This window comes from Acanthaster planci, unplaced genomic scaffold (genome assembly GCF_054643075.1).
Source record: "Acanthaster planci isolate LZ-2023a unplaced genomic scaffold, COTS_SCS Contig19, whole genome shotgun sequence".
In the NCBI taxonomy this organism is placed as follows: Eukaryota; Metazoa; Echinodermata; class Asteroidea; order Valvatida; family Acanthasteridae; genus Acanthaster; species Acanthaster planci.
The window spans coordinates 66424-78910 of NW_028257643.1; the positions used below are offsets into that span (position 1 = coordinate 66424).

The window sequence follows — 12487 nt, forward strand, 5'->3', positions numbered from 1 at the left end:
ACAGTCATTTTATGTTCAGAAACAAAAGATATGAATTTTTGAAGATTTTTGAAAATGAAAATAAGAAAAAACAGCCCGGTAGCGCATATAACAGTTTAAAAAAAGCACCCAGCAGCAAGTGGTTAACTCAGAACCAGATCTGGAACAATCGATCGAACAATTTCAAGACTCGTTACAGTATGCCAAACTCCTTTGAATTTTGTAGTGAGACCAGGTTTGCATCTAGTACCATCGAACTTGGACCTCAGAATCGGAACGTTTGAGGGATACAACAACTTACAAATCGCAACCAAAGACATGCACCCACATTGACACACAAAGTGTACCAGAGTCAGACCTAGATGATTTTAAACAAGAGCCAACTCCGCAAGACCTGGGCGATTTTGAACAACTGCAAGACCCTGACAAGTTTAAACCAAATTCAGAAAGCGTAAGCCAAAGTAACGTAAGCCAGAGTAATGTAAGCCAGAGTAACGTAACTCGTGTACCTCAAGCAAATCCAGCTGCTACTAAGACTACTACCCATCTAGGCACTCACCAAAACGAAAAACTGGCACTTTTGTTCGGAATGGCCGCAATTTCACTGGCTTTGATTTGGTTTGAACAATTTGAACAAGGTGTTAAAAATTTTGACAGGGTTTATCTTCTTACTTTTTACCAGAATTAAAATAACCCAACACCAAAGCACCCACGGCCAAAAACAAAGCCCATACGTGTTCTGCTGCCCAACTGATAGCTTTACTCGCAACATTAAAGAACCAACTCAACACTCTCCCTGATTTTGGCCCGGTTATTGGCTCGGGTGTTATACCTATGCCTCTGACAGCAGCCACTATGCTAGCCACGATGGAAGTGATCGCTAAAGCAAAAGCTGACAAAATACGACCGTAACGCCTTGCTCTCTAAAAACAGTTCTGATTTTTTCACCGAGTGTTATATCTGAATGCATAAAAATCAATTAGTTCTGTAATTTGTCTGATTTGGTTTTTTAAATCACCTTCAAGTCTGTGTATAATAGATTTACTTGCTATTATTTGATCTCATAGTTCTTCTGTACGGTTTTCTCTTTGCGAGGTTTCTTCTTCGTTTTTTAGTTATGTTATCTCATTTTCATATTCGCTAATTTTAGCTCTCACAACTTGCATTTGACCTCTTATCAATTTTATCATTTTGTCATGACCTTTAAGTTCTCTACTGGGTATTTTCCCAATTTTGGTTTGGACATGTACCTCCGTGTCTTGAGTGAGGTTTTCTACGGTTTCACTTACTTGATCTGCCACTTGTTTCTCATTCTGTTCCGTTAATTGGTGTTCAAGTGAAATGTCAGCTAAAGTCGATTGCACTTCTTGAATTTTTTTTCCATAATCACAGAAACCCAGTTCGTTTCTAACCAATTTTGGTCCATTTCGATACCCTGCTTGTTTCGTGTTATCTCTTATTGTATCTAGTTTTACAAATACGCTGGGGATTTTTTACTGGTTAACAATACTTCTTTGTATCTACCAACAGCTTTTTAAAACAGACCTTTACCTGTTCGGTATGCAAAATTTTCATAGCGGGGTTTCGGTATGTCTTTTCTATTATAATATTTATAGAAATTGTCTATTCTAGAATTATTTATAAACATCATTCTTCCTCTTTCCTCCTGTTTTTTTTTTTTATAAATGGAGCCACATGTGTATACGGCTCCTTTTATTTCATTTATATACACAATAAACATGACATTGTCACAATTTTTTAATCACAAAAAGTGTGACAATTGAAAATATATACATGTACATATATCAATAACACCAATTTGATTAATTAAACTAAACAAAATTTTCAGAATTGGTGCTATACAAATAAAAACTCAGGAAAATAAATGAAAGTTTAGAAATTAAATTTTAGGCTCTCCCGATTGAAGTAACACAGAGCAGAATTTTTCATGTGAACGAGTTGAAACAGATTTGCGCCCAATCTCATTTTTTCTAATGTTAGAAATCTTCTAAGAGATGCTTTGTACTCGGAAAGAATACTTAGTTTACATTGACTCTCCAGCTGTACATATTTACATGTACATCTTGTTTTACAAATGATTCTATGCAGTCGTCCAATTAAAATTAAGCACACACTATCTTTGATATCAATTCCCAAGATTCTGTATGCATCTGATGAGAAAGTCGGTTTCTTATTATACCTTCTGATTAAATTTTCTACAAACATCCAAGCCTCAATACGAGACTTACTGTACAACCAATGAATAAATGCTCCATAGTCTCGGTCTCTAAATTACAAAGAGGACAAATGTCATTGTTACAGATTCCCCACTTCTTCAACCTGTCTTTGGTTGGGAGAATTTTGTGCTTCAGTTGAAAACCAGATATCTTTGTCCTTGGCTTCTATATTATTGTACTCTTTACTCAACCAGATTTCTTTCCAATTGGTCACACTAAGCTTGAAAAAATCACTCCAAACAGTTTCTGCGACAGGAGCAGTAAATTGTGCAGAAATTAAATATCTATATACAGTTTTAACATCAACTTGAGACCAATCTAAAATTGTATCATCATCCACTGATAAAGTAACTGTGTTAAGAAAATGGTTTGGGGGGCCTGCTCTATGTTCTGTTGTGAACTCAGGTTTTATAAACCTGTTTGGACCTGTTGTAATGCGGCCAGCATTAATTGGAAGAATATTACAAGTGTCAGTTAGTCTACGAAATGACATTATTCTATTATTCTCGATTATTTGACCCAGGCAGTTAATTCCACTACTTCAGAGTACACTACTGTTCAAATCCTTGTCAGCATTTCCAACAATAATTGTATTTTTCCAAAGTGGTAGACTTTTTGTTTCATTGACACAAGAGTAGCAACAGGCGTTTCTAGCACCAACGCTATGGTAAGCTAAAACAAGATCTTTATAATACGATGTGCTTCACGATGAATGGCATTAGGATTACTGAAAACATACCATCCGAGTTTGAAGTCGCCACTGGTTTTTGATAAACAATAGTCAAAAAGATACTTCCATTTAACTGAGTTTTGTCTATACCTTCTTGAGACATTGAATTTCTAGAACCCGAACCTCTACTGTAAGTTTGGAAGACTTGCTCAAGTTCGTCAAAATCACCTTCTTCAGAAATAAATATCGTTGTGTCATCTGCGTGCTGAAGTAGTTTGATAGTCTGCTATTCGGCAGAGGAATACCTCTAATAATATGGTTACGTCTTAGTAAACAAGCCAAACCTTCAGCACATATCGAATAGAGAAGCGGTGACATTGGGCACCCAGGACGAATACCTCTGGTAACATAAAACGGCTCAGTGATATAATTGTTAACCAGAATCGAGCTAGTAGGATTGTTGTACATAATTTTCACCCACTTAATAAGTTTATTGGGAATTCCCATTTTAATCATAACTCCAAACATACATGTATAACTCCATTCTATTCAATCAAAAACTTTTTCTTGATCGATACTTAACATGGTACCTTGTTTATCTTCATTATTGACATAATCAATTTGAGGCAAAATAAATTGCAGCTTCAAATAATTTATCACCGCGGAACATTGGAGGCTCTTGTCACTAAGTGGGTCAGTAGTGTTTACTTGCGGTTGCTGGCAAGGTGATTTAATGCCTCGAACTAGTTACTGGCGTGACCTTAAAATGGTAGTAGCATTGGAGAGAGTTACTCCCGGTCACTTTTGCTTGAGCAGCCGTGGCGCTTGGTTGGAAAAGAGAAAATCTGTCTGTTTTGCAAAAGCAATTTTGTTAGTTATGCCCCGCGCCAATTCCAAGCGGCGGGCTCCTTCTGGGCCGACGAGTGGAGCGAAGCGTGCTCGGGGGCGGCCTCGCAAGTCTTCCCGTCAAGATACGTCGGTGGTTGCGGCCCTTGCGGGGTCTAGTGCACCGCAGCTTGCATCGCCCGGTCCGGATACCACTATTACACCATTGGCTACGGTCGGAATGATTCCAGACAGTGCAAGTGTTGAGGCTAACCATGCAACGCCAGCGCCCGCTACCATCAGTCGGCCTGGAGGGAGCTCGGCACAAACTTTGAAGCCGGGTAAGTCCCCCGTTGCTACTCCTTTTGAATTAGCCCCGCAACCTTCCATTTTCACGCCCGTGGTGTCGGGAACTTTAGCTCCAAGCACATTGTCAATTACCTCCTTTTCCGATTCGAATATGCCATTAACTAGCGTCTGTGACGATCTCGGGGCCACGATTCCTCAACATCTAAAAGACAAAATTTGGAGGGGGGAGTACGTAGAATTCGGAACCTTGTTGAAGTCGTCGCGCGGCACCGGCTTGGATAATTCCTTTGACGAGACACTTTTTACAATCGGGTCCAATGAGTCCCCACTTTGGCAGATTCGTCCCCATAAGCAGGCTCCGCGTATAACGTCTATCGAGCAGTGGACGTCAGCGTTTCTAGTTTTTGCATCTGTGTATTTGTTGCGCCATCCTACCCACGCGCGTTCGTTACTGAAGTACGCGGACACTATTCGCTCGGCAGCATTTCGACATGTGGGGTATGGTTGGCGCGAGTACGACATCCAGTTTCGATTGCGCCAGGCGCGTGTGCCGTCGCGCTCTTGGGCAACTATTGATGCCGAACTTTGGCTGGTGCTGCTTGGTGCGCCCGTTTCGCACCAGCATAATTTCCGTTCGTACCAGCAATGCGAGCGTGCCCCCTCCACTGCCACCAACCCCTGGTCCGATTTCGGGCCTGCTCGGCGCCCAGTCGCCGGGGTTGGTCAACCTACATGTAACGACTTCAACCGCGGTCAGTGCAATCGCCCGTTGTGTCGCTTTGCGCATCGCTGCTCCACCTGCAGGGCATTTGGCCACCCCGCAACCCGTTGTCGGGAAAACTCACAGTCTCGCGTCTCAGCACGGGTGCCGGCAGCTGGCATCAACCCCAGTAAAACTAAGTAGTATGCTTCCTTTTTTACGGGCTTACCCTAATACTCAGGACTCCCACTTTTTGCAAGAAGGTTTTTTGCGCGGTTTCCGGGTAGGCTATTCAGGTCCCAGGGTTAGTACCTCTGCTCGTAATTCTGCATTTGCTCGCAAACATCCCAACATTCTGCAGTCAAAAATTGATCGTGAAGTTGCTTTGGGTCGCGTTGCTGGCCCGTTTTTGTCCCAGCCTCTTCCTCATTTCCGTTGTTCGCCTATGGGCCTGGTGCCCACACAGACTCCTGGTGAATTTGGTTAATCCATAATTTATCGTCCCCTATCGGCAAATCGGTGAATGATTTCATTGATCCCGCAGACACCACCGTTTCATACACGAGTTTTGATGAGGCGATAACTATGATCGCAGGTTTACCACGCAGTGCCCTGATGGCTAAGTCGGATATTAAATCGGCCTTTCGTTTACTTCCCGTCCATCCAAGCGATTTTGATTTGCTTGGTTTTTCCCATAACGGCCAATTTTATTTTGATAAATGCATGCCTATGGGCTGTGCTATATCCTGTGTTACGTTCGAGTTGTCTCAAAGAATCATCAGATTGTCTTGAATATTCCTTCCTGCCACTCCACACGACTGATCTTCACCAATGATGACAGGCATTATTGTTTAAATGCGATTACAAACCATTTTTGAGATTATTTTATAATCCACATTTAAGAGACTAATGGGCCTCCAATTTTTCAAATTACTCCTCTCTCCTCGATTCTTATAAATTAAACGAATCAAGGCCATATTTATGGATTTGGGAAGACTTCCTGTTCGGCTACATTCAGCAATTACTTCTTTAAAATCGTCCTTAATCAGATGCCAATATTTTTGGTAAAATTCTGCCGTCAGGCCATCAAGACCTGGTGATTTATTTTTGTTTAATTGATTGACAGCTGAAGTAATTTCTGATTCGTCAAATTCATTCTCCAACTCCTGAATAACATCTTCATCTAATTCTGCATTGTTAATGGAATTGAGAACTTCACTGAAATCTTCATCGACAATTCCTTCACTGGTTTACAAATCGTGATAAAAGGAATTGACACATTGGCACATTTCCAATCGTCCATTTTGGTATTTACCAAATTCGTCCACTAAACAGGAAATGAAATTGTAATTTTGTCTGATTTTTTTCAGATTGAAAAAAATACTTGGATGGTCTTTCCTCCTCCATTTAATGAACATGCAACCTGGCTCTAACTCTGTCTAAATCCTTCATCTCAAAAGTTCTGATTTTGTGTTCGATATTACTGATAGTGTGACCGTTAGGATTTGCAGTATTCAGATGTTTTGTAAGATCTTTTCGAAGTTGACTTTTGTATTTTTTCTCTTTTTGATATTTTTCAAAAGCGTAATTCCTAATAATTTCTTGAACTTTCCTTTTCCCACTATCTTACCGGTTTAAAATTTGGCATCTGTCTTTTTGAGTTTTCCAAAATGTCCAAAAAGTGTGAATTCACTCAACACACATATTATCATCATCTAACAGGGAATTATCACAAATCCACCTTCCAGAACCCTTGACAACTTCTCTTTTATCAAGTCTACATATAACAGCTAAATGATCCGATAAACCTACGGAGCAGACATTTGCATCACTAATACAGTGTATGACTTGAGATTTCTGGAGAAAGTAAAATGTAGTATAATCTACTGCTTCTTTTAAGAACACGATGAAAAAAGGTGTATCCATGATCATCTGGATAGAGAAATCTTCATACATCAACCATATCATGCTCATAAATAACATTTTTAAAGTCATTTATACTCTTGTCAGCACTTTCCAAATCAATCTGACTGTTGAAATCGCCTGCGGCAATCCAATTAACTCCTTCATGCAAATACTTGCTAAGATTTTGGAAGAATTTTTTCCTGCGATACATACAATTAGGCGAATAAATACATAAAATGTTTAGATTTTTTCCCATCCACCAAATATCACATGTTACAATTCTACCATCATTGTCAAAATCAGGATTTTTGAGTTTAATCTGACTTCCAGTCGATGCTAGAATAGCAACTCCTCTAGCGTTACGTTCGCCATGGCTGAAAATAATTTCCCCTCCCCATTCTTTCTGCCATAAGTCTTCATCCCCCTTAGTGAGTTTCTTGCAGACAAATGATGTCAAGTTTCTCCCTGCTCAGGTGGTTGAATAAAATTTCTCTCTTTTCTTGGTTTTGGAGCCCATTTGCATTTAGAGTGATTATTCTAAGCATCGCACATAGTAATATAGCATAGATCATGACATATCGAGAAATGAGATTAAAACATTTCTATACTAACACTTCTGTTGTTGGCGCTTCCCTACCTCGACCTTTCCCTCGTTGGTTTGGTTGACTTAGCTGACTTGGTTGTCTGGACGGTTCACCATGAGCGTCTTCTGTTGACCTTCACACCCATGATGTTCCCTTCTTCCAGGTTCTTTGCACCCCACCCCGAAAGTAAGTTAGGTTTTTGTGTCTAGAACTTTCGCGTCTGCGTTTTTCCCATCTGCATCATCCACTGTCAATTCTTGATTGTTTTCTGCCACGACTTGTTTGTTCCCACCTGAAGTTAATTCGATCTCCATGTCGTACGGTTCCTGGATGTTGTCCCCGTCTTCTTTGGCCAGTTTTTTCTTGTCTTCTTCTTCACCACTCTGATCGTCTTCTCTTGCCTTCCTTTTCCTGATGTCCGTAGCATCCATGGCCTCGTCCCAGAAACCCTCTATCTTCTTTTTTCGGTGTTCTCTTTCGCTGGGCAGCATTGCCTGAAACAGATTCACCAATGCTTCTCTCTCCAGCGGTTGCCATTTTTTGTCCGTGTCCCGTTACCTCTATCTAAGGTGTCTTCTCTGGGCTTTATTGTGTCTGTCGTGTCTGTAAACGTGGTTTCTTGCTGTGGGGGATCAAGGGTATCCAAGGTAACATTCAGTGCTCGGTCTTCTTGATCTGCTTCACTTGTTTCATTTCTCGCGTTGTCAACAGGATCCAATTCTATGTCAGTCCCTCCTTCTGCCATGCTTTCTTTTTAAATTAAACCAAGTTTAAAATGTTTCGCTTTTACTGTTAGATTTTGTTGTATTAATGCTACCCGGAATTAGTTCTTGTGCTATCAACCACTCTTTGGTTGCTGTCGATCCATGCTATCAATGCTGACAGTTTTGTGGTATCTTTGACACTCATTCTATCTAAATCAGGTGACATCCATTTCAAGATTCTTTTAGCTATCATTGCATAACCCATCAAAATCAGACTCACGACCTGACCATGGTACAACCACGTTGATATCTTTTGTGTTTGTTGTCATAGCCATTTGTTGTTTTAATATTAAGAAAAACAAGTTTAATTGGTTTTAAGTTACTCCATTTCTAAAATTGTTGGTGCAGCTTTTGGTCAGGGTTTGGATTGTGTGTTGGCTCAGGTTTTGGCTTTCTGCATTGCTTTCAACACGAAAAGACCTGCACCAAATCCTGCTAAAACCAACCCCAAATAGTTTCCGGTTTGTGAATAATTGTAATTACTGTGTTGTTGCTCATGGTCATGCTCACTCTGGGTCGTTTTAACAACACCAAGTGTTGTTCTTTCTTTTTACGATTATGTTCTGCAAGTCTTTTACCCAGGGCAATTCGTTTGTGATTTTTTACTCTCATGTTTTGGTTTTTAGTCACTTGGGTCAGACTTGCTTTGCTCGGGCTTGGTGGGCTTGGTTGGGTTGGTGGGCTTGGGTCGCTTGTGATGCTCGCTTTTGCTAGATTTGCTGGGCTCGCTTGAGTCATGCTTGCTTGTTCCGTCACTTGTTGTTTTTGTTACAAAGGAAGAAAGTTTTGTTTCAAAGCTAGAAAGTTTTGTTTGTTCTTTTTGTTGAAACAAAGATGTTTGGTTGTAATTAGTGCTAAAACTAGCAGAGAAAGATAACATCCATACTTGTAACAAACCGTGAGATCGGCACCCATGCTCAGACTGATAATGGGATCTCGCTCTAGATTTTTGGTTAACACTTCTTCTGAGTCTAATTTGACGTCATGACCCATAAATTCAATCAGAGTGCTATTCTGAGTGAGTGAGAGTAAAGACTTAACAGACTTTCACCCACTGTACATGTAGATACGACTTCCTTTCCAAATTTAGCTGAATAACCATGATACAGTTTTTCTTGTTCTGACGGTGGTAGAGTTTCAATTTCTTTGACTGTGTACTCCTTGCGGAGATAACGTTTAGAATCACCCGCAGTTACTGCGGACAAAGTTGGTCTTTGAAGTCAACTTGGGTTTGCTGGTTTGCTGCACTCGGTAAACTCCGTAGACTCGGTTTTATCTCAGGTTCCGGTTTTAAAATGGTTTGAAGTCTTCTATTATTAAAAGAAGTAAAAAATGTTGCTCAAACATTGCATCAACACTTGACTGAACAAATTGGTTTTGTTTTAAAAATTTTGATTCAATCGTAAATATTCGTAGGTGTAATACATTAAATTGAGTGCTGTAACTAGCTCGATAACTAGCTGAACATATTGCAACATTGCTCCTAATTACAACTTATTATGATTACTCCTTATCATTTATTTACAACAACATTTTAAAAATTCTTACCACTGGCCCTGTGATTTCTGCTTCTCGCGTCATTTGTATCATGATATCACCCGAATAACCTAAGTCCAGTGCCATGACCAATGTTGTCATTGGTGCTTCTAAAAGTACATGTATTCGGCCATGTCAACACCCATCAAGTTGAGGTCTTTGGTGACGTATTGTCCCGATTCTGTGTCAGAGTCTCCAAAAAACTTACAAGCTTCGTTCCAGTGTTGGTATTTGTATATTCCTTGCAAATAAAGTTGGTTGGGTTTACTCGTAGACAAATCGAGCACACTCACGCCATAGTAAATCAGTTTGTTCAACACAGTTTTAACTGTATACATTTCAACTGACGAGAAATCGCTCTCGGGGAATGGGGTGATGGATTTGTTGTGAGGTTGAGAAACCAAGCGCTTAAAAAGTTTCATATCTTCTTTGTCTGGCAGTAGATGTCCATTGATCCGGTTTCTAACATTTTCCATGGTTTTACCAAGAATCGAGTTATTCATCAGTTTGAGGAAGTCTTTCTCAAAGTCTGAGGTGGCTCGTTTGTGCAACTTGGTGTTTTATCTTTATACTTTTTCGTCTTTTTCGTTTCGTGCTTGGTTAAAAGACAACATGCGGTGAACTGTCTTCAACTGTAGACCGAGTTTGAGATATTTTTGCAACGTGCTGTAGTGAACAACATACTTGTGTTTGGTTGAAACTGTAGCCACGAGTTTGGCTACAGAGGTGGTCTTTTCCCGGTTTGTGTGATCAAGTCTTTTTGATAGTGAGACAAACATTCGTTAGATACATGTATCTGAATGTTTTCAGGTGCCATGGGAAAGTCGTTGTGTAGATCGTGCATAAGTTGAGGGTAGTCGAGAGTCACCTCGAGCATGTACCCGGTTCTAGAGTGAGGTGAAAGCTTTTGTATGTATACAGGAGTAAACTTGCTCAGGTCTCCGTCCCAGCAAAAATTACTCTAGGGCAGCGGTTGAGACATGGCCCACTGTAGAGATTGTTAGCATCTAAATAAAGAATGTAAGACGTTGGTTGATTTGGGTCGTAATTTTGAGACCCGGATTTTTGGCTTTGGCATAACGTTTACCACCTACGCTAGACATATATGGACCACCTCGTTCAAAAAAAGAGGTGTTTATCGAGATCTGTTAAAAGCTCGAGTTGAATACCAGTTTGTTTCAACAGCGCCTCCCAAGAGAGACTTGGTGATGTGATGTGTGTTGGCTGGGTCTAAACCGTAGTTGGTCCTACAAACGCTGCGAAAGTTTTCATAAATGCCTGCTAATAACTTATTCTCAGACTGAAATAAGTCACCGCGCACACACACTTCACTTTGTCTTCTGGCCACCGCTTTGTTTTATTTGCAAGAACTCTGCCGAATATTGCCAGATACCAGAATTATTTTGGGCAAACTGGTAACAAAATTGGTTAGATACCGAATACCTTGCATGATCAAATGAGCATCGTAGTTTTCTAAGTTGTGAATTACAACTGGAATGTGGGTTTTGTTAGGCTCGACTTGGAGTTTGAGGTTAGAGTAATCGTGAGCTGTGCCTCTACATCTATACGTGCCGGTGATGTGACAGTGATCTCTGACTTCTCTGAACTTGTTAATGGGTTTTCCACACCTCATGCAGAAATAGTCAATAAAGCCTTTGGTGTTTTTAAAACTAAAATCCATGCATTACAATACCATACATTTTGGTTTTTATATACATGTATAGGGCATTGACACTGATAGTTTTTGATAGGATATATGGTCTTCTCACAAATCCAACAGATGTTGCATGCATCGTGTTGTTTCGAAGTTCAGGCAACCAGCATAGAGGTTTTGGGTTGGCAAACGTCTCGTGAGAGCCTCTATAAAGTTAGTAACAGCATCTTCACCTCTGTAGGTTTGATCATTTGTACAAACACCATCACAGCGTACGACTTTGTAAGAATAACCAGACGGTCTGTGGTGTTGGGTTTTGACCGTGTTAGCTTCTTGTGTTGACGCAGGTGCTGGCACAGGTTGTAACACAGATTGGCATACTGCAGGTCACAAAGAGAGTGTCTTGCTTGTTTTTATCATTCTCAACTTGAGACAGTTTTTGTCTTTTTCGGGTAACACTACTTTGGAAAGAGTGGCGTCTATTCCTTGACAGTCTTCGAAAAAATTCTAGAAAAGTTTTTAATCCCACAGTAGTGTGCATTTTTGCCATGGCTAAACAAAAGGAGGTTGATTTGTTCTTTGTTTTTGCAGTTTTTAGTCTTGTAGAGGGGGAACACACCGTCTTTGGCAGTACAACAAAATACGTTTATCGCCAAGTCATTTTTATCTTCGATACGCAGTGTGAAAGTCAAAAAAGTGTACTAAATGGTTGTTAAAGAAATGTCCCAACTCCCTGTTTCTAAAGTTTCCTTGAAATCGTCTGACATTGCGAATATCTACTTCTTCAACAGTTTCTAGTTGAATATAGGCTTTGATTGAAGTAATGAAATCTTTACAAAGTACATGTATGTGACCTTGTCGACCTGCAGCTGTGTTTTAATCGATTGTCATGTACTATTAGTAAGAGTTGATGATACGATTGACACGATAAGTTCTTAAATTGACGTTGGGGCGCTTGGATTGTTTGGTGTGTTGACAGGGTCAAGGTGGGGGTAGAGGTCCTTGTAAAGTTCTATCGATATACTGTACTTAGATAAAGTGATTTTTGGATATTTGAGGGTGGGTTAATTCTTTTTTGTTTGGTTTTAAAGAGTTAGCTTTAGCTACAGATTTTACACTGTGACTTATACTTTTGTGTTCACAAGAGAGAGATCTTAAGGTATATAACCCTTGACGTTTCACGCTATTTCTTTGGTGTGTGCTCTACATTCCCAACAAAGATGTAATCTGTGTTTACAGGTGCTCCATTTTTTATTGCGTGCTATGCATTTTAAGCAACCATTAGTAAACGTTTTGTTGGTTTTGAATTTTAACTCCTTAAACT

At 40.0% G+C, this 12487-nt stretch overlaps 1 long non-coding RNA gene across 9 annotated transcripts in view; it reads left to right on the plus strand.

The window, feature by feature from the left end:
• The window catches only part of LOC147795475 (uncharacterized), a 76906-nt gene that overhangs the window by 48395 nt on the left and 16024 nt on the right, over positions 1-12487 (plus strand). For 2 of the 9 annotated variants that reach the window (XR_015423855.1, XR_015423854.1), the window contains exon 3: positions 7297-7395. The exons of the other annotated variants lie outside the window; for them this stretch is intronic. This is a non-coding gene — a long non-coding RNA (uncharacterized LOC147795475). The remainder of the gene's footprint in view (positions 1-7296; positions 7396-12487) is intronic. 9 annotated transcript variants of the gene reach the window in all.